Source organism: Moschus berezovskii, chromosome 13 (genome assembly GCF_049115385.1).
Source record: "Moschus berezovskii isolate FMDL1 chromosome 13, NW_MosBer_1.0, whole genome shotgun sequence".
Taxonomy (NCBI): Eukaryota; Metazoa; Chordata; class Mammalia; order Artiodactyla; family Moschidae; genus Moschus; species Moschus berezovskii.
In genome coordinates, this window is record NC_142472.1 from 44,756,024 (window position 1) to 44,780,385 (window position 24,362).

The following is a 24,362-nucleotide window of genomic DNA, read 5'->3' on the forward strand; positions in this document are numbered from 1 at the left end:
TTTGTAGGCTTTTTCCTTCTTTGTCTTTTAGCCACCACCATTCTGGACTCCTTTTTTCTATTCTGACTACCTAACACCCTGAATTCCATCAGGGTGAACACTCAGGGGCAGCTGCAGTGGCTAATGGCTCGATGACTGCAACATCCTTCACTTACTGATATGGCAGGTGACATTCTTCAGCCACAATGATAGTGGAAGTAATATAATGGAAATTTTGGAAAACTCCTTAAAGGACTCTGTCTTAGCTACCTAGTATACACTTTTTGTCTTTCTGATCTTTTTCATTCACACTACATGAGATGCAAATGGATGCTTGGAGCAATATCCATACACCATGCTGAATCAACCTTGAGAATGAAAGACCTTTGGTGAGAAGGACAGGACAAAAGAGAAGCAATCTGGTTCCTGGGATTTATAGAACCACCATATCAGGCCCAGTTTTCTATCTCCAGACTTCTTTCATTATCATAAAGACAAATCTTTATATATATTTAGCCTTACCTTATTTTAAATTATCTGATACAAATTCCAACCTACACCCTGCTCAAGATTCAAAATTCCACAAGAGAATGTCCAGCCCTTATAGCTTTTGTGTCCACCCTTCACTGTGAATATAATACAGTTGCTTCATTTGTAGTCCCATTTAGAATGAACATCAGCAAGGAGAGATAATATCCCCCAAATTGGGATGCTCTTAATATAAGATGGGAATGGATATTTTATGGGCCAATTAACAATCAACATCCACCATAGGTAGATAGGGAAATAGATAATCTCCCTCAAAAGTCCTTATAAAAAGAATAATGTTTAAGTAATAAATGTGATTTGCAAAAGCATTCTTGAATTTAAATTAATTTACATTGGTAAAACTTCTTCTTAAATCAACTCTCATTGAAGGCAAATATCATTACCAAAAAGTATCTTCAGTAGAAGTAACTCCAAGGAAAGCAGTAGAACAATATTGCTCAAATAGGTAGATCTGGGAAATTCCTTTAATTCAGCAAAGACTTTAGAGAATCCATAGTCTTCAGGAAATATATGAAAATGCATTTATCTAAACTGAGAGTCCTATTCTACTTTCATTGCCCAGAATCAGGAATGGAATCACTCTACGTTGGTATAAAATCTTTAAAGACACCTACGTAGAAAGCCATTTCACATTATTTGGTGAAGCTGTCTTTTAATGCTAAGTGACTTATTAGGCTTTTCACTTGTGATCTTACAAATACTTTGATATTAGTATCAGTTTAGGCAACTTATGTACATTTTAAGTTAAGGAAACAGATCAAAATGGGTTAGCAACAGGTTTCCAAACCAAAGTAGTTTCCACAAATCACAGAGTTGCAAAGTGGAAGAATTAAAATTTAAACCTGAATCAATCTGATTACAAAAATCTAATTCTATTTATTAAAATGCTTTTCTAAGTTTTTCATGAGGCAATGAGACAAAATAGTTGAAAATATATAGACTACTGTATCTCTCAGGAATTGACATTTGTGAATGTAACTAAAGTAATAAATGTACGTAAAACAAGTCAGATATCTTTCCTTCAGTGATCATGTATCCAGAAGAACAGACTCTTTCACCATGGACAGTCAACCATGATGTGTTTCTGGTTTATATGCAATAGGTGGAGCCAAGGCTTGCTACCCCTACATACAAGTACCCTCTCCCCATTTGTCAAGCTCGACTGCACATAGCTCATTTTCTGTAGGTCTTGTCGTGAAAACATTTGGGAGACACTATCTTCTATAACTGGAATATAAGTTAGGTGTTTTTGTCAGGGTTGCCAGATTTATTAAATGTAAATATAAGATACCCAATTAAATTTTAATTTCAGATAAAGTCCATGTAATTTCTTTATATGCATATATATATTCATGCCATGTTATGGAGGGTATATTAACACTTTTTTTTTTACTGAACGTCCTGCATTTTACCTGGTTTGTATAGGTTTTTACCTAGACTTCTATGATACTCACATAGCTATTTCCATTTTAGTCAGTAGAGTGACCTTAATTTATAAATCATTTCTGGAACACAAATGGAAAAACAGGGTTAGACTCTGTAATGAAAAGGGATATTTCTTAGATGAAGCATTTCATTAATGCCAAGATGAAACATATTTGTGAATTTCTTGGTCATTAGCCTCAGGAGTCCACTAAGGTCTCACTGCAGTATGACTTTCAAGTTCTAAACTCTCAAGGATACATCACTTAATTACTGGAAAGTTGTTACTCTGAATACATTTCTAAGAGGTTTAAGAAAATGATCATGTATTCTAGCATGTGTTTTCTCACAGTAGTAACTGAAGTCTTCATGCTCTGAGATTCTCCTCCAAGACACAGGCTCCTGTCTGTGCTATTGATCACCCTCCTGAGCTACATGAGGTCATTCTTTGCTGGTGTGCATACAACTCTGACTTTTTGGGAGATGAAAATATCTTCCATTTTCTGTCCTACACTCAGCATGAGATCTTTCCCTCCTTCCAGAAGAGTGTGGTTTTTCTTTTGCCCCCTTCAAACGACAAGAACATCATAAAGCTCTTTCAGTGCTTGCCAAGGTCTGAATTACTTTATTTGAAATAGCACCCCCATGTGGGTCATGTAAATCATGTCTTCTTTCAGCTGCATCCAGTGCCTTTTAGTTCATTTTCCTTCTCTTCAGTAAAAAGTGAAAGAAAGATAGAGTTTTCAGATCTTAATCCAATCATCAGTTGTCTATAGTTTCAGTTTTTAAAAATCTGAACTATGGAAATATATATATATATATACACACACACACACACAAACACGTTGTTTTAATTTCTATTTTAAAACAAATATTTTGCAAAAAAAGTTGTTTAAACTATTCATGAACTATTACAATCTTTTATAGTCTATGCAGAAAAATAACTCTTTTAAGGAAATTTTTCATTAACAATGATTATTTTTTAGTTTCCTTTTTATATTAATAAATGGCATCCTGCTATTCTTTCTCAGAACAAATAAAGGTAGCCTCAAAGGTAAATTGTGTTTCAACTTTTAGGAAATTAAACATACAAATTATACACCATACTTTTTTCCAGTTTCTTCTGTCATACACTGAGAAACATCTGAAGTTTCATTTTCACCCCAAGTATTCATTATGCCTATAATGTAGTTATATCATGTATGCAAGATATCTTTTTTCTAAACTATTTATATTAGTTTCCATTTTAAAAAATCTATATTGAATAATTTTCATGAGGTACTATTCCATTTAATAATCCTTTAGTTAGAAGTTTTCTAAGCTATACAAACAGCTTTATGTTAATAAGCAATGTTGTACAAACAAATAAACCATCTACAAGAAGCTGATTCGTTAATATTTATTTTGTTTTCTACTGGCTTTCAAAAATTGGTTAATATATCTTAAGTGTAGGAAAAGTCATTTTCCTATGAAGATGTCTCCAGATTCCAAGGCTCCCTTTACCAAAAGAATGGTTCAGTGGTTCTCATAAAACTCCAAAGCAAGGGATTAGGAATAAATCTTGCCAGAACAATTTATATTTCTAAAAAGTTTTATATAAATATAGTTATATACAAAAATATGTAGCTAAATGTCATTGTGCATAGCATATACAAATATATTCATAATTATATACTATTGAAAATTTTATTATAAACTGCAAAGTATTATGAATTTCATTCATACATTCCATAAAAACATATCCCTGTGACTTATCACATATCACTAAATTTTTAGTACAAATTAGCACATACAAGAAGCACAATGCTCAGTGAGCATGTCTTGAGGGGAAGCTAAAGTTAAATAAAGAGCTCCAGGTGTTTTGGCAGAATAAAACAGTCTCTGAATAACCGAGGAAATGAGTGCAATTTCAACCAAGGGATTCTAGATCTCACTAAAAATTTACAGTAGTGGTGAGGTAATTTAGACCAGGCAGGAAAGCAGTGTTTCAAGAAAATGGATAAAAAGATTTTCTTACAAATGTTTTGATAGTAAAAGTGAATTCCTTAGATTATTGTTAGGCTAGGCATTAACAACTGATTCCAGTATTAGTTACTATTGTACCTCGGCCAGGATATTGTCAATCTTATTATGATTCAGTCTAAATGTGAAAATATGAAAATTTTTATGCTTATATATTTCTATTGATGTGTTCCAACCTGATCTAAACTACTATACAATCTTGTTAGCGAAGAATTTATGTTTCATGAATGTGGCCTGTGATATTCTCAATTGAACTATTTCCTTAGTAGAATCCATTCTGAGTAATTTCTAAAGTGTTTTTCTCAGTGTATCTTACTTTAGTTATTTTGCATAGATAATTTCTGTGATTTTTTTGTGTATCAACAATAAAAAAATCAGCTAATCTTTTGGTTTCAAAAGTTGTTTAAACATAAAAGGATACTTCTGTCAACATATTTGTAAAATAGAATACTATTTTACAATACAAAAATATTGAAAGTCATGAATTTTGATGGTTTGCTTGCTTTGCTAAAATATTAAATAAGCTTAAACACAATCACATCTTTTGGGACTAGAACTGTTCTCTTGCTATGACTCTGCTTGCCATTGGTGAAATTAATCTATTTTTCTTTTAATGTGAACCACCTTGTTATAGAAGATAGTTGCAGTTTTCTCTACCATAATTGTGACTAAAATGCTTGTTCTTTTTGTGGTTTGTGTTGGAGAAGACTCTTGAGAGTCCCTTGGACTGCAAGGAGATCCAACCAGTCCATTCTAAGGGAGATCGATCCTGGGTGTTCATTGGAAGGACCGATGCTAAAGCTGAAACTGCAATACTTTGGCCACCTCATGAGACGAGTTGACTCACTGGAAAAGACTCTGATGCTGGGAAAGGTTGGGGGTGGGAGGAGAAGGGGATGACCGAGAATGAGATGGCTGGATGGCATCACAGACTCTGTGGACATGAGTTTGAGTGAACTCCGGGAGGTGGTGATGGACAGGGAGGCCTGGCGTGCTGTGATTCATGGGGTCGCAGAGAGTCGGACACTACTGAGCGACTGAACTGAACTAAACTGAACTGAAGATTTCTTCATGAACACTTTGATATTATTTTGAACTTGAGAAAGTTCAAAGTGCTTCCCTTGTGCACACAGTTTAATAAATATTCTAGCTACAGTCTCTGCCCTGGCTTTCAAGGTCCTACACTCATCAAAATAAGCATTGAAGTCTTCATTTCAATCCTGGCATTGCTCATGGGAGATGATAGCAATATATTCCATCAATACTATGGAAACTCAATTCTGGATGAAGATCCCAGGAACTCTCTTTAATTCCTTCTTTGGAATTCAGAACCTAGTCACTTAGCTTGATAACCCCCTCCTTTTTTTTTTTTTTTTTTAATGCCTTCCTCTTTTCTTTAATAGTTTCAAAATCATGTTATTTTAGTTGGTCTTTTTTCTTATTTTTATATTTCATTTTAGAATTTATGTGAGATAGTCAATGATTTTCTTGTAAAGACATTGGACAACTTTAGTAGAACCTAACCCAGGGTTACATTTTCCAGAGAAGTCCTACAAGTATACCTTGCTGGTTCTCATAGAGGACACCATTTTGAGTAAAACAAGTAGGTTTTGTGGTCTCCTGGCAATCTGAAGAGTTGGGGGGAATTGGAGTAAGAATTTATGAGTGGCAGAAGTGATGGGTGGGGTTGGCGGAGGGTAAAGGTGGAGGGGTGTGTATGGCACCAGCTGTAGACACAGTGAGAGACCTACAGTAGTAGATTTTTTACTGGTGAGATTCAAATAACTATTTAATGTGAGTGGTACTATATTTGTCAAGAGAAATATTCAAACTTGTCATTTATTCCAATATAAATTAAATCTAAATCCAAAGACATTTTCTGAGAACCAGAAGATACAACATCTCTACTAGAACATACTTGAGCTTTTGAATGGCTGTGGCTTGCATTAGTCTAGGATGGATTTCATTTTCTAGAAGTCAGGAACTTCTATGACTGTTTGCTTTATTTGATTGAATTTAGGCCAGTCTCTGAATCTCTTTAAAGTATATGCACCTAATGTCTTTAGGATTCCAACTGGCTGCTTGTTAGCTGGATTGTTCTGAGAGAGTTTTGTGTCTTTTGGAATGATGCCATCTATCTGCAATGGAGCAAGTAGCACAGGCATCTTGTAGACCTTCAGTACTGGGAAGTCATCATGACTTCTGAGAAAAGCTGCTGTCCATGTGTGCATTTTGAATTGTATGTGCAGGGTTATGGGTGATACCCATTTCTTCTTAATCACTTCATCTTTGAATTGGCATTCTACTATGGTCTGAATGTTTGTGTTTCCCACAAATTCATAAGTTGAAATTCTGATATCCTACATGATGGTATTAGGAGGGGGGCTGTAGAGTGGTGATTAGCTCTTAAAGTGGAGCCCTTATGAATGGGGTTAGTGCTCTAATATAAGAGACTCTGTGGGTTTCCCAGGTGGTACATTGGTAAAAAAAATCTGCCTGCCACTACAAGAGAAACCAAAGTTGTGGGTTCAATCCCTGGGTTGGGAAGATCCCCTGGAGAAGGAAATGATACCCATTCCAGCATTCTTGCCTGGAAAATTCCATGGACAAGAGACCTGATGGTCTATAGTCCATGGGTCTGTAAAGAGTTGGATGTAACTGAGCACACACAGCACACAGATTCCACAGGGACCCCTTGCCTTTAGCCAGGTGAGGACGCAATGAGAAGTCTGTGATCTAGAAGGAGACTGCCCCTTGACCACACAGGTACCCTGATTTCAGACTTCCAGCCTCTAAAACTGGGAGAAACAATTTTCTGTTGTTTAAAAGCCCCCTGCCTCATTCTGTGGTAATTTGTTATAGCTACCTGAAACGTTATTTTCCTACTTTCCACCTTAGAAATGAATCAAAGATCAGTTCCCTTGAATTATGGTCTCCTTCCTTTGAATTAAATTCTGTGAGTCTGGTCAGTTTCCAGCAATGATACACTCATCTGAATGAGTTTCACCAGCAGGATGAATATCTTTCATGGCTCCATCATCCACAGTTCTGCTCCTCCATAGACACACTCCTCACCTTCTCATGTTGTCTAAATCTCCCATCCCACTTGCTCTAGCTTCCAATGTAGGCTCTGAAGTCACTATCACAGTGGATGCTATACTACTACAACCAGTGTACTGCTGCTCTGTTATTTTGAGAAATAAACAAACCTAAAATTCTTCAAGATAATTTCCATCTGAAGAAAATAGCCGTTGAAAGAGACAAAACATTTACAGATCACAGTTGCTTTGACAAACAATTGGTTCTAGAAAGAATTTAATTTTATTTTTTTTCTGAAATCAATGGTGTTAGCATTTATGATTCAATTAACAGTATATTTATTTTACAGAAATAGTTGTAACTGGATTGGAATTGTATAATTCAGCATCCACTAAGACTTTTAAATCACCTAAGTCACATAATAGAAACTATAATTTTGTGTACAATAAAACTATTGGTGAGAGACAGTCTTTCTGTCTTACAACCCAACTAAATCACAAGCAGAAATTCACTGAAGTCCTACTCTATAGTAAGCTCCATTTCTGGAAATAGTTTATAGTATTCCTCTTTAAAAACAAGAGTAGTATATTTCAAGGAACTCTAATACACTGTTTACTAATGCACCTTTTTTGCTACTATTGTCTTTAATTTTTCTGTCTCCATGGATCATGGAACAAAGACTTCTCTACTCACACCAATAGACACACATATGTGTATATATGTGTGTGTTTCTAGTAGTTTTGTTTGGGTTCCTTTACATATATGATAGTCATTTACCCATTTTATCAATTTTTACCTTTAATGTTAAAGCATGATAAATTGCTTAATATTCTGTTAATTCCATAACCTCTTGTCTTCACACATCTGATTCTGTTTTTTACTTTTTATTCTTGTTGGGTCCTTGTCATCTCTCATTGATTCCTTGGAAGTTTAGGGACAGAATGGGAAATTTTCTTTAAAATGATATGTGTATATCAATTTTATGCAATTTCCTTTGTGCTAGAACTTGAAAACTAAGATGATGTGATGTTCTTCAAAAATAGGATGGTATTTGCCTCTGTCATGTATATGAGTCTCCTAAAGTCAGATATGACTAAGCTTAGCCTTTTCTATTATTTTGGTAATATCTGGATAATGAGAATTCAAGGTAAACAATCAAGTCAACTCGATTCCGAACTATCAGAGAATATTGTAATGTCCGTTGCTACTAAACATCAAAGTTTAAAGTGGATTTTTTTTTTTTTTTTGGTCCTTATGTTCGCCTGGGAAGAACTTTTTTTTTTTTTTCTAAACCAATTTTATTTTTTATTTATTTATTTATTTTTTTTTTAGATATTCTAACTGTATGCTAGATTTTTCAATATGCCACTCAGGGAGGTCCTTGGCTTTGTCTCCAATCTCTCTCCTTTTTTTCAGACAATTGCAAATAAAAAGCTTAATTTCGGAAGCTGAGCTCACCATTTATGAATACTCTAAGACACTGTCAGTGCAAATTCAGATTAACAATAGGTACAATATTTTAACAACAACAACAAAAATGACAATTTGTCTAAAAGGTCAGAGGCAAATTAGTGACTTGATTCATGCAGAATACTTAACTGGTTTGAAAGAAGAAAATGAATCCTTTTCTAGATGTTGAGGCAAAACTTTGAAGACGTATTATTAAAAAAAAAACCAAAAAGCCTTCATTCTGATGTCCTTGGGATTCTAAAATACTCCACTGATTGCTGAATCTTCCCTATTACACACACACAAAATCTAAACATCTATAAGTTATTCTCACAACTGTAACATATCAATCTTCTTTCCTGTTAATAAGCCATATATTATTTAATAATTGTATACATAATTTGACAAAATTGAAGGTAGTGCACAAATTTCAAGATAATTTCATAGTGCACTGGCCACACAGTAGGCACCACCAGCACTCACCATGAACACAGGGGATATGTCCGAGCCAATGGGCCATGTGGCACTGAGAGCAAACCCTGAAATGGGAGTCAGTACTCTCTCCCTCCAACCCTATATAACTGATACTATGTGACACATCTGAAAGTCTTTGATGCCACGTCTCTGTCATAATCAACCGTTACCTCCCAGAACACTCTCTGTCCCTTAATGTATTTTAGACCCTGCGGTTAGGAACTGCTCAGGCAGGATGGCTTGAACTACACTCCTTATTTACAGGGTTTTTTTTGTTTGTTTGTTTTATTTATTTATTTATTTTTTTAATTTTACAATATTATATTGGTTGGTTTTGCCATACATTGACATGAATTCGCCCCAGGTGTACATGAGTTCCCGCTCCTGAACCCCCCTCTCACCTCCCTCCTCCCTTTATCCTCCCTCTGGGTCATCCCCGCACACCAGCCCCAAGTATCCTGTAACATGCATTGACCCTGAACTGCTGATTCATTTCACACATGACAACATACATGTTTCAATGTCATTCTCTCAAATCATCCCACCCTCACCTCTCCTACAAAGTCCCAAAGACAGTTTTTATTTGACAACCACAAAAGTTGTTTTGTTGCAATTAAGGCAATTTTAAACTAAAACACAGTAACTGATTTGTGATTTTTATTTTTATTTTTTTCATAATCAAATAAAAATCCTACAGAATAAAACTACTTACATCTCCTCCAGAAAACCAGAAACTGTACAGCCAAGGCAAGAGGTCCAGCTAGGTCACCTTAAGGTTTCAATAGACGAGCAAGTGCAGCGCTCCAGCACCTCCTCCTCCAGGTTCAGGAGCACCAGATCCTCCCAGACCTTTGTCCTCCCTCTGGGCTCTAATGAACCTATGAAATTCACAATGAGGTGAAATTCAATAGATTCATCAAGTGCCTACAGAGCTTAAACAAGCTTGAGGGCTCAGTTTGCTCTTCTGAGTTTTTATACACGTTTTCCTTTCTTGACAACTTATGGCTGCGTTTAAAATTATTTTTAAAATAGTTTTTAAATCAAGAGGCTTTTTTTCCCCCAAAAAGTATCAGTCGACTATACTGCAAGACAGGAAAGTCAACCTACATTCTTTTCTAAACATTTTTGTCCTATTATTTGCCTTTTCAAAAAGTGACTCTAAAGGTAGTTTTTCTCTCAGGAATGATGTTTGGGCTTTTTTCTCTTTCTCTTATTAACTCCTCATCTCACACACAGACACACACACACACACACACACACACATCTGGCTTTCTTCTTATAAAAGCACAATTTTAATTTTGCAAATATTTCATAATATGAGCCCTATGCAATTCATCTTGAAAAGTCTTCTGGGGGCTTCATTACTTAATGTCTATGTGACCTTGTAAAAGTCACTTAACCTCTTACTACTTCAGTTACCCATTCAGTTAAATGAGGATAACAATGCAGTCTCTATAATAATTTTCAAAGATCTGACAATTATATGCCAGATGCTGCTTTAGGCATCTTTAGGATCTTTGGTAAACAGGTAAAATAAATTTGGTAAACAGGTAAAATAAATTCCTGTCATTATAGGAATTTCAGTCTATTAGGTCAAGAAGTAATACCTGAATACTGTTGGCAAAAAAACACATTCTGGGTGGGGCTCAGTGACACAAGAAAAGCAGAGATGTGTGAATGAAGCTATAAGAATGCAGAGTGCCTTCAGTTTGGAGGGATGGAAGTATACACTGAATGATAGTATATACTCCATAAAGCCTGTGGGATCCTTATCTTGTACATGTTTTTCTCACTTCTGATAATGTATGAGTTTGAGCAAACTCCAGGAGACAGTGAAGGACAGGGAAACTTGGTGTGCTGCAGTTCATGGGATCGCAAAGAGTCAAACATGACTTAGTGACTGAACAACAATCTTATTTCATTTTTACAACACCAAAAATAGTCCTCAAAGAAAATATAACTTCAGTAAAAATAATCCTGATAATTCCAGATAGACTTAAATGAGTTCCTCTTCCCCATTCTAAAAAAAAAAAAAAATGATCCAAGCTTACATAGTTTGTTTAACATTTATACACATAAGCAATAGTAAATAAAAAATGTTCTAGCCAGTGTCATGATCATAGTGTTGACATGATTCATGCTTTTATTTACTATAGCTAATTTTACTTATATTGTATATATATATATAAAAAGTACAGACATCTTATTCCATGGAATAAATGTTTTACATACAACTATTTGTGTTTCTTATTTGAAATGCAAATTGACACACAATGCTATTTCCAATATTAATAAGTTTGTAGTGAAACTTTGTATTGTAGAGAATAATTTAACTCCAGAAATTCACTTCAGTTTGGAAAGCTTTAATTTTTAATTTGAAAGCCTTTCTAAACCTTGCAAATTAGAATTGTTATTTCTCTAAGTTAGAAGCACTGACAACCACAAAATGAGAACAAAAACATCCAGCTAAGCATTGCATAAATTTAGGAATGTTTTATCTAAATTAAAGTTCATTTAAACTACATCCAACCCTAAATGAAAAGACCACAAAATAGTATAACGTATAGTGAGAAGGATTTTCTATAATTCATTGTCAAAAATAGAAATTAACAAAAGTATCCTTAACAATTCAAAGGAAAATATAACTTAAATTATTATGAATATAATACTAAACGAGCTAATTAATTTTTTCAGTTTTAATGCTATTTAGGAAAAGTTTCTAAAGGTGAGAACAGTAATGTTCACTTTTAATGGCAAACTGTAACTGAAAGAAAAAAATCAATGCATAAAAGCATACAGTAAAAATACAGAGCAGAAATAGACAAATGGGAAGTAAAATCCTTCCTAACCTGCTTTCTCACTTTATTATTCCCTTAAATACTGATAATATTAAAACATTTGAAAAGAAAATAAGTCTATAAGTATAGGGAATATGAATTTGCTGTCACCTGGGAAAAGGCACAGAAAAGAAAAAGTATTAAAAAAAATATCATTCATAATACTTATTTTCCATAGCTATGTGCCAGAAACTGTACTCTGCAATAATAATGTGGAAAATATAAATTTTGTGGTTATGAATTATGTGATGTATAAAGAAAAACTACTTTAGACAAATAATTTAATCATTATAATAAGTATATGATTTGAGGGATATGAATATAATGCTATGAAAGCCTATAATCAGAAGACAGGACCTGGTATTTGTGAGAGATAGAAATCAATCCAGGTATCATTCTCTGAATAAGTGATGTTGGAGCTGAGCTGGAAGAATTGAAAAGAATTAACAATGGCAAGCAGAGTTAATTTCAGAGATTATTAACACATCTTTATAATCATTATGTTTCCTGAGAAAATCTTTAGCTCTGGATTTTAATGCTTTTATAGAATGTGGAGTATTTGAATCGATGTTTCCTATTCTCTTTTCATAAGTGAAGACATAGAACCATCACCTCAGGGAGCCCTACGCCAGCACAATCATACCTGAAATAGAGGGAGGTATGCTGTGTAGCAGGAAGAGTGAAGAAAAGGAAATTTATTTTCCCTCTGCAGCTTTAATAAAGATTGAGCTGCTGCTGCTGCTGCTAAGTCACTTCAGTCGTGTCTGACTCTGTGTGACCCCATAGATGGAAACCCACCAGGCTCCCCAGTCCCTGGGTTTCTCCAGGCAAGAACACTGGAGTGGGTTGCCATTTCCTTCTCCAATGTGTGAAAGTGAAAAGTGAAAGTGAAGTTGCTCAGTGGTGTCCGACCCCTAGCGACCCCATGGACTGCAGCCCACCAGGCTCCTCCATCGAGCTAGAAGATTAAAAATTCAGAAGGTTCTTATGTCCATTTAAACTGGACTACAAAGTCAGAGTGTCTTCAAGAGCCCCAAAACACATGTTTTAAATTAGCAAGAAGGCAGTGATTAAAAAAGTGAGGATATGTACTGCTTAATAAAGAAGATAAATATAAATGAAATAAATTGTTATTTTGTCTTATGGTAGAGGTGTGACCCTTCATGACCTATAAAAATTTATATAAAAGCCCCAAAAGATTGATCATTCTCAAATTAACTTGTTTGTTCAAAACAATGACACTCCATTTCCTCACCAACCAAAAAGAGGGGCTATAAGAGAACATGAGGACTATAGTTATCTGCTATCACTCTTGCTTGCATGACTAATTTCTACATCTGTTTTTTGAAACCTTTCTTACCCTTACCCTTAGTCATGGCCACTATACCACTCCTCTTCCCTTCCTAAAGCTGAATTACCCACTCACTACTTGTTAAATGCCAAAAATGTTTCTTACCTCTTGGGAGAACCATTTAACCAACTGTCCTTGAAACTAGCTGAACTTAGACTGACACATTTGCTAAAGCTCTGTGAATATTATGCCATTTCTTTTCCAAGTTAGAACACTCCTTTGGAGTCATTTTTTGGTACATTTTGAATGCTAGTTTATGTTTAACAATATTGTGGTTGATTTTCTTTCTCAAGATAGTTTTGTTCATTCTCCATCTCTAGACCATGTTATCATAAAATAACATTCATAAATTTAATCAGTATTATTATTAATTTTACTAAAGCATTATCAGCACAAAGACTATTCAAAGCTAATACTATTGTCTTAAAATAATAACTAAGTTGGCTTTAATTGAATGACTCAGTACTGTTTTCATTTTCTGCTCATTCCTACACTTATGTGAATTGAAAATAATGTGACAGAAGTCAAATTGCAAGCTAAAATGCTTCATGCTGTTTTCATTCCTTGTTTTCTTTCCAAATTACACTCTAGTTGGATACAAGGTCAAGAATTTATTTTTATTAAACTGAAATTAAATGTACAAAAAAAAAAATCCCTTCTTTTAAGCCAAATAGAGTACTGAAGAAACATTAAATACTGAGGTATTGAATGGATGGTGAATAGTATACAAGGCTTACAAGATTTTTCCTGTCAGAGAATTGAGTTGAAAATCAGGAGTGGTTATCTTTGCACTATTTCAAACAATAGCCAGATGTGTGATGGTAAATTCTCATGCCACTGTTTTCTTACTTTCCCAAAACATAAAAGGAAACATGAAGGGATATCAGAAAAAAGGTAGAATAAATCTAGACTCTCCTTCTCTCCCTTCCCCTACCACACTGATATAGCAATAAATTAAAGACAAATTCCTTTTAAGAGAAATAAAAAATTAATTGAAATGTTTCTGCATGCTGGAATAGTGGGAAACCAATTCACCCGGTGAAAGGCAAAGGAGAAAAGGAAAGATATACCAATCTGAATGCAGAGTTAAAAAGAATAGCAAGGAGAGATAAGGAAGATTTTTTAAGTGAGCAATGGAAAGAAATAGAAGAAAACAATAGAATGAGAAAGACTAGAGAACTCTTAAAGAAAATTAGAGACACCAAGGGAACATTTCATGCAAATATAGACACTATAAAGGACAGAGACAGCATGGACCTAACAGAAATAGAAGATACTAAAAAGAGATGTCAGGAATACACAGAACTATACAAAAAATGTCTTAATGACCTGGACAACCATGATGATGTGGTCACTCACTAGATATCCTGGAGTGTGAAGTCAAGTGGGCCTGGGGAAGCATTACTAAAAACAAAGTTAGTGGAGGTGATGGAATTACTACTGAGTTATTTAAAATCCTAAATGAGGATGCTGTTAAAGTGCTGCACTCGATATGCCAGCAAATTCGGAAAACTCAGCAGTGGACGCAGGACTAAGAAGTACATTTTCATTCCAATTCTAAATAAGGGCAATGCCAAAGAATGTTCAAACTACCATACAATTGCACTCATTTCACATGCAAGCAAAGTAATGCTCAAAATCCTTCAAGCTAGGCTTCAACAGTACGTGAACTGAGAAGTTCCACATGTACAAGCTGGATTAAGAAAAGGCAGAGGAACCAGAGATCAAATTGCCAGCATCTGTTGGATCATAGAAAAAGCAAGGAAATTCAAGAAAAATATCTATTTCTGTCTCATTGACTATGCTAAAGCCTTTGGCTGTGTGGATCACATCAAACTGGAAAACTCTTAAAGAGATAGGAATACCAGACCACCCTACCTACGTCTTGAGAAACGTGTATGCAGGTCAAGAATCAACATTTTGAACTGGATATGGAACAATGGACTGGCTCAAAATTAGGTAAGGCATATATCAAGGCTGTATATTGTCATCCTGCTTATTTAACTTATATGCAGAATACGTCATGAGAAATAGCAGGGTTGATGAATCACAAGTTGATATCAAGAGTAATAGAAATACCAGTAACCTCAGATACGCAGATTATACCACCCAAATGATTGTAAAGAGGAACTAAATATAAAGAACCTCCTGATGGAGGTGAAAGAGGAGAGTGAAAAAGCTGGCTTAGAACTCAACATTCAAAAAACTAGTATCACAACTCTTCCCATCACTTCATCACAAGTAGACAGGGAAAAAGTGGAAACAGTGGCAAATTTTATTTTCCTGGGACCAAATCACTGAGGACGGTGACTGAAGCCAAGAAATTAAAAGATGTCTGCTCTTTGGAAGAAAAACTATGACAAATCTGGACAGCATGTTGAACAGCAGACATCACTTTTTCAACAAAGGTATGTAGAGTTAAATGTATGATTTTTCCAATAGTCGTGTACAGATGTGAGAATTGAATCTTAAAGAAGGCTGAGTGCTGAAAAATAAATGCTTTCTTATCTGTGCTGGAGAAGACACTTAAGAATCCCTTGGATAGCAAGGTGATCAAACCAGTCAATTCTAAAAGGAAATCAACTGTGAATATTCATTGTAAAGACTGGTGATGCTGAAGCTGAAGCTGCAATACTTTGGCACCTGATACAAAGAGCTAACTCTTTTTAAAAGACCTTGATGCTGGTAAATATTGAAGTCAGGAAGAGAAGGGGGCAACAGAGGATGAGATGGTTGGATGGCATCATCAACTCGATGGACATGAATTTGAGCAAACTCTGGCAAAGGACAGGGATGCCTGGAATGCTGCAGTCCATAGAATTGCAGTGTCAGATGTGACTGAGTGACTGAACAATAATAAACACACTAAAACTGATAGGGAGATATGGAACATCCTCTCTTAGAAACTTGCCCCTAGTCCCAGCCATCAGATTGGAAAGAGACTGATATATCCCTGCTTCACCTGGAGAGACAATAGATTGCTTCACATCCATTGACATAGCTTTCTGATAAGGTTCCTCAGAGGACCATCCATCTTTTGTCTTGCCAATTTTTAATTTCTTATGAGTCCAGCAAACTCTAAGCACTCAGGGGAGAATATATGTGGTAATTTTGTGTGTAGACATCATTGATACTATCCCCTCTCAGCAGAGCGCAAGCACATTAAAAATATTCCAGCTCTCATCTTCCCCTAAGAAGGGCAGGCATTGATTTCTGCATCCAATGCCACAACTTTTCCAGCACTACTTAAATACAGCATCTGTCTTTACAGTAATCAAGTGCTTATGGGTCTGCCACATTCTGGTTGTCCAGGAGAATATAGAGATGATGTGTCTTGAGTTGGTAGATACCACCCTCCCCGTCCCATGCAGAGTAAGCAGAAAAATCTGCTTGCTACTTCTTGGGGAAACAAAGAATTGTTAGAGGCCCTCAGAAGCTCTGACCAGCCTTATTGTATGAGGTCAGTCCTTGATAACTGGGAGAACAACTCTGTTTTGTTGAATGTATAGACATCAATGCAGGGAGTGATAAAAATAAAGAATCAGGCAAAGATGTCCCAAACAAAGGATTAAGAAATTGACCCAAATGTAACAAATTTAGATTTAGCTGAGCAAAGAATTAAAAGCAACTCTCATAAATGAACTTACTGATGTCAAGAGAATAATAAATGGGCAAAGGGAACATTTAAACAAAAAGATAATATTAAAAGTACCAAAACAAAATAATAGAACTGAATGACATGATAATGATACTGACAATTTTATTAGAAGGGTTCAACAGCATACTAGGTCAAGCAGAATAAAGGATAACTAAACACAGATACGACTGAGCGACTAAACTGAACTAAAACACAGATAGGTCATAGGAAATAATTTAGTCGGAGGAGCACAGTAAACAAAGAATGAAAATGAGTGAAGGAAGCTTAAGGGACTTAAGGGATATTGTCAAGTGGACTGATATGAACATTATGAAAGTTCTAGGAATTGAACAGAGGGATAAACAGAACTCTTATCCAAATAAATGATGGCTGAAACCTCCCCAAATCTAGAGAGAGAAAGGAAGGGTCATTCAAATATAAGATGCCTGAAAAATGCCAAAAGATACAAACCTAAAGAATCCACACTGAGACATACAAGAATCAACTGTCAAAAGTCAAATACAAAAAGATAACTTTGAAATAAGCAAGAGAAAGAAAGTTGTCACATACAAGGGAAGCCCCCTACCCATAAGACTATCAATGGATTTTTTCAGCAGAAATATTATAGGGAAGGGAAATATCATTATAGAGAAGGGAAATATGTATCTCTTTCCAGAAGGGAAAGGATGTTATATTCAAATGCCCAGGGGAAAATGCCATACAAGGATAAAACGTCTGGCAAAATTGTTCTTTGAAAATAAAGGGGAGACAAAGGATTTATCAGCCAAACAAAAGCCAAGGAATCCATCATCATGAGGCCAACCTTACAAGAAATGTGAAGGGAAGTTTTACAAGTTGAAATTAAAAAATGTTAAATAGAAACATGAAAACCGATGAAAGTATGAAATATATTGGTAAAAGTAGATAAATAGATAAATATGGAATACTGTATTACTGCAACTGTGTTGGAGAAATCACTTTTAATTCTATTATAAAAATTAAAAACAAAATTATTAAAAAATAAATATAAATAAAATATACTAAAATACACAATATAAATCTAAACTGTGACCAAAATAACAAAGTATATGGGGAGAAAGAAGTTAAAGAGTAGAATTTTTGTTGATCATTGACCTTAAGTTGTTATCAGTTTAAAACAGACTATTACAAATGTAAGATATTTTATGTAATCCTTAAGGCAACCATAAAAGAAAAGTACTTATAGAAGTCACACAAAAGAAAAAGACAGTCAAAGTCTACCAACTTACAAAACCAGGAAAATAGAAAAGAAGACAAAAAGATATGAAAAGGCAAAAAAAGAACAAGACTAATAGAAAACAACCAGCAAATGACAATAATAAATCTTTTCCTATTAATAATTAAATGTAAGTAGATTATCTTTCCAAATCAAAAGACACAGAGTGAAAGAACGGTTACAAAAAACAAGGTCCTACTATAGGCTTTGTATTAATTCAAGAGTTTCATTTAAGATTTAAGAATACATGTAGGCTATAAGTGAAGGGATGGAAAATGGTATTCCATGAGAATAGCAATCAAATTGGAGTAAGGGTTGCTATATCACATCAGACAAAGTAGACTTCATGAAATAGACTTTAAGCACAAAAATTGTCACAAGAGACAAGGACATTATATAACAATAAAGAGGTCAATTCATCATAAAACTATAACAATTATAAATGTGTATGCATTCAATATCAGAGCAATTAGGTATATAAGGCAAGCAGAACTTAGGGAAAATAGTGGCATAATAATAATCAAACACTTCAACACTTTGAATAATGGATAGTACATACAGACAGGATATCAGTAATTAAACAGATGACTTGAATAATACTACAGAAAGGCAATGCAAAAGAATGCTCAAACTAATGCACATTGCATTCGTCTCACATGCTAGTAAAGTCATGCTCAAAATTCTCCAAGACAGCCTTCAGCAATATGTTAACCGTGAACTTCCAGATGTACAAGCAGGTTTTAGAAAAGGCAGAGGGACCAGAGATCAAATTGCCGACATCCGCTGGATCATGGAGAAAGCAAGAGAGTTCCAGAAAAATATCTATTTCTGCTTCATTGACTATGCCAAAGCCTTTGACTGTGTGGATCACAATAAACTGTGGAACATCTTGAAAGAGATGGGAATCCCAGACCACCTGACCTGCCCCTTGAGAAACCTGTATGCAGGTCAGGAAGCAACAGTTAGAACTGGACATGGAACAACAGACTGGTTCCAAATAGGAAAAGGAGTACATTGTTGCTATATCAATCAGACAAAGTTCAGTTCAGTTCAGTCGCTCAGTCGTGTCCGACTCTCCGCGACCCCATGAATCACAGCACGCCAGGCCTCCCTGTCCATCACCAACTCCCGGAGTTCACTCAAACTCATGTCCACAGAGTCAGTGATGCCATCCAGCCATCTCATTCTGGGTAGTCCTCTTCTCCTCCCGCCCCCAACCTTTCCCAGCATCAGAGTCTTTTCCAGTGAGTTAAATAAGCAAGGTGACAATATACAACCTTGACGTACACCTTTGGCATAGTCAATGAAGCAGAAATAGATGTTTTTCTGAAACTCTCTTGCTTTCTCCATGATCCAGCGGATGTCGGCAATTTGATCTCTGGTGCCTCTGCCTTTTCTAAAACCTGCTTGAACATCTGGGAGTTCACGGTTTACATATTGCTGAAGCCTGGCTTGGAGAATTTTGAGCATGACTTTGCTAGCGTGTGAGATGAGGGCAATTGTCCGGTAGTTTGAGCATTCTTTGGCATTGCCTTTCTTTGGGATTGGAATGAAGACTGACCTCTTCCAGTCCTGTGGCCACTGCTGAGTTTTCCAAGTAGACGTCATGAAATAGACTTTAAGCACAAAAATTGTGCTTAAAGTACATTGTCAAGGTTGTACATTTTCACCCTGCTTACTTAAATTATATGCAGAGTACATCATGAGGAACGCTGGGCTGGAAGAAGCACAAGCTGGAATCAAGATTGCTGGGAGAAATATCAATAACCTAAGATATGCAGATGACACCACCCTTATGGCAAAAAGTGAAGAGGAACTCAAAAGCCTCTTGATGAAAGTGAAAGAGGAGAGTGAAAAGATTGGCTTGAAGCTCAACATTCAGAAAACGAAGATCATGGCATCTGGTCCCATCACTTCATGGGAAATAGATGGTAAAACAGTGGAAACCGTGTCAGACTTTGTTTTTTTGGGCTCCAAAATCACTGTGGATGCTGATTGCAGCCATGAAGTTAAAAGACGCTTACTCCTTGGAAGGAAATTTATGACTAATCTAGATAGTATATTAAAAAGCAGAGACATAACTTTGCCAACAAAGGTCCATCTAGTCAAGGCTATGGTTTTTCCAGGGGTCATGTATGGATGTGAGAGTTGGACTGTGAAGAAAGCTGATCGCCACAGAATTGATGCTTTTAAACTGTGGTGCTGGAGAAGACTCTTGAGAGTCCCTTGGACTGCAAGGAGATCCAAACAGTCCATTCTAAAGGAGATCGATCCTGGATGTTCACTGGAAGGACTGATGCTAAAGCTGAAACTGCAATACTTTGGCCACCTCATGCGAAAAGTTGACTCACTGGGAAAGACTCTGATGCTGGGAAGGATTGGGGGTGGGAGGAGAAGGGGACGACAGAGAATGAGATGGCTGGATGGCCTCACCAACTCTGTGGACATGAGTTTGAGTGAACTCCGGGAGTTGGTGATGGACAGGGAGGCCTGGCATGCTGTGATTCATGGGATCCCAAAGAGTCGGACAGAACTGAGCGACTGAATTGAACTGACTGAACTGAACAGACATAATGCATACTCTCTCTCTCTCTCTCTCTCTCTTTCTATGTGTGTGTGTGTGTGTGTGCACGCGTGTGTGTGTACACACAATATTCTGCTTAACAGCAGTAGAATACACAGTCATTTCAAGTGTAAAAAGGAACATTTTCTAAGATTGATCACAAGTGTATATCAGCTTAGTCACTCAGTCGTGTCAGACTCTTTGCAACCCCATGAACTGTAGCCTACCAGGCTCTTCTGTCCATGAGATTCTCCAGGTCGGAATACTGGAGTGGGTAGCTTTTCCCTTCTCCAGGGGATTTTTTCAACCCAAGATCTTCCCTTCTCCAGGGGATTTTTTCAACCCAAGATCAAATCCTGGTCTCCTCCATTTCAGGTGGATTTTTTTACCATCTGAGCCACTAGGGAAGCCCTGATCACATAATACAGAGTACTATTTAAGACTAGAGAAACAACACATAAGTCAACCTGTAGCAGATGAATAACACCTAGAAAACAAAAGCTTGAAATTTGAATCAAAACAGTAAACATTGTTATATCTGCATATTCAAACTGAAAAGGACAATTATCATTATACTTACTTTACGTATTGTATTCTATATTGATGATAATCTTTAAAAATTACATAGAATTCTATAGAAAATATATAGAAATGTTTGTAAAATCTGTTTGGAAGATTATATATCAAGGGGACATTTGTATAAGAATCTCTTAGAAAGAGAGTCAAAGGTACAAACTCCCAGTTATAAGATAAATTAGTAGTAAGGATGTTATGTATTGCAAGATGACTATAACACTGCTGTATGAGACACATGAAAATCATTAAGGGAGTAAATTCTAAGAGTTCTAGTCACCAGTAAAAAACACTTTTTTAAAAGCCTTCTCTTTAGTATATCTAGGAGATAATGGATGCTAACTAAATTTATTGTGATAATCATGTCACAATATATGTAATGATTAAGCCAAAACCTATATGCAGGTCAGGAAGCAACAGTTATAACTGGACATGGAACAACAGACTGGTTCCAAATAGGAAAAGGAATATGTCAAGGCTGTATATTGTCACCCTGCTTATTTAACTTATATGCAGAGTACATCATGAGAAATGCTGGGCTGGAAGAAGCACAAGCTGGAATCAAAATTGCCGGGAGAAATATCAATAACCTCAGGTATGCAGATGATACCACACTTATGGTAGAAAGGGAAGAACTAAAGAGCCTCTTAATGAAAGTGAAAGAAGAGAGTGAAAAGGTTGGCTTAAAGCTCAACGTTCAGAAAACTAAGATCATGGCATCTGGTCCCATCACTTCATGGCAAATAGATGGAGAAACAGTGGAAAGAGTGACAATTTTTGGGACTCTAAAATCACCGCAGATGCTGTAAGCAGTCATGAAGTTAAAAGACACTTACTCCTTGGAAGGAAAGTTATGACCAACCTACATAGCATATTAAAAAGCAGAGACATTACTTTGCCAACATAAGTCCGTCTAGTCAAGGCTATGGTTTTTCCAGTGGTCATGTATGGATGTGAGTTGGACTGTGAAGAAAGCTGAGCAACAAAGAATTGATGCTTTTGAACTGTGGTGTTGGAGAAGACTCTTGAGAGTCCCTTGGACTGCAAGCAGATCCAACCAGTCCATTCTAAAGGAGATCAGTCCTGGGTGTTCATTGGAAGGACTGATGCTAAAGCTGAAACTCCAATACTTTGGCCACCTCGTGAGAAGAGTTGACTCACTGGAAAAAACTCTGATGCTGCGAGGAATTGGGGGCGGGAGGAGAGGGATGACAGAGAATGAGATGGCTGGATGGCATCACAGACTTGATGGACATGAGTTTGAATGAACTCTGGAAGTTGATGATGGACAGGGAGGCCTGGCGTGCTGTGATTCATGGGGTCACAAAGAGTTGGACAATACTGAGTGACTGAACTAAACTAAACTGAAGCCATACACCTTAAATTTATACAATTCTATAAGTCAGTTATATATCAATAAAACTAGGAAAATCTTTCAAAATTATAGTTTTATTTACATTTTCTGAAAATATTTTGTTTTTAAAAATCTTTTTCATATTTCTGTAATTAAGTCATTTACCCTTTCAGTTTTACTTTTTTGAGCAACTTCCATACTGTTCTCCATAGTGACTATGCCAGTTTATATTCCCACCAACAGTGTAAGAGGCTTCCTTTTTCTCCACACCCTCTCCAGCATTTTTGTTTGTGTATATTCTGATGATGGCCATCCTGATAGGTGTGAGGTGATATCTCACTATACTCTTGATTTGCATATCTCTAATAATTAGAAATGACGAACATCTTTTCATGTACTTCTTGGCCATCTGCATATCTTCTTTGGAGAAAAGTCTATTTCGGTCTTATGCCCTAATTAGACACTTAGAGCACTAAATAGATATAAAAATAGAGCTCCTGAAGGAAAGTTACAACCAACCTAGGCAGCACATAAAAAAGTAGAGACATTACTTTGCCAACAACGGTTCATCTAGGCAAGGCTATGATTTTTCCTGTAGTCATGTATGGACGTGAGCGTTGGACTATAAAGAAAGCTAATCACCAAGGAATTGATGTTTTTGAACTGTGGTGTTGGAGAAGACTCTTGAGAGTCCCTTGGACTGCAAGGAGATCCAACCAGTCCATCCTAAAGGAGATCAGTCCTGGGTGTTCATTGGAAGAGCTGATGTTGAAGCTGAAACTCCAATACTTTGGCCACCTGATGTGAAGAGCTGACTCATTTGAAAAGGCCCTGATGCTGGGAAAGGTTGAGGGCAGGAGAAGGGGACAAGAGAGTATAAGGTGATTGGATGGCATCACAGACCCAATGGACATGAGTTTAGGTAAACTAAGGGAGTTGGTGATGGACGGCGTGGCCTGGCGTGCTGCGGTTCACAGGGTCGCAATGAGTCAGACACAACTGAGGGACTGAACTAAACTGAATGACTGTACAATCCCACTCGAGAAAACATGGTCAGAAGGACACATGCACCCCAGTGTACTCATGATTGGGATATTGCTAACCAGTCAATGGGATATTACCATTAAAAAGAACAAAATAATGCCACTTGCAGCAACATGAATGGAACTAGAAAATGTCATAATGAGTGAAGTAAGTCAGAGACAAAAAAAGAGAAATATATATCACTTATATGAGAATCTAAAAAGAAAAGATAAAAATGAATTTAATTACATAATAGAAACAGATTCAAAAACTTAGACAGCAAACATATGGTTACTACAGGGAAATTGTGGAAGGAAGGGATATTTAGAGTCTGACATGTACACACTTTTATATTTAAATATAGATAACCAACAAGGATCTACTGTATAGCACATGGGGATTCCACTCAATATTATGTAACAACGTAAATCGGAAAAGAATTTGAAAAAGGAAGGATACATGTGTATAGGTAACTGAATCACTTTGCTATGTATCTGAAACCTTTACAACATTGTCACTTAACTATACCCCAATATAAAAATAAAGTTAAAAAAAGAAATAAAAGGATCACTGTATATACTTCTTGCTATTTATCTAAACTTTCATAAAACTCTATATACAATTTTCACAAATATTTAATGATTTAATCTCACTCAAAGAACATGTGAATTTAAACAAGACGGGTTGTTATGAGGTTTGTTTGTGTACAAATAAAACAAAATTCATTGGATCCTTATTAAGAGCTATAGGCTTTGTTGGTGCTGAGGATTCAAAGGTGGAAAACAGCTACATCTAAAACAAGGAGATACTCGTTGACTAAAAAGGAAGAACACAA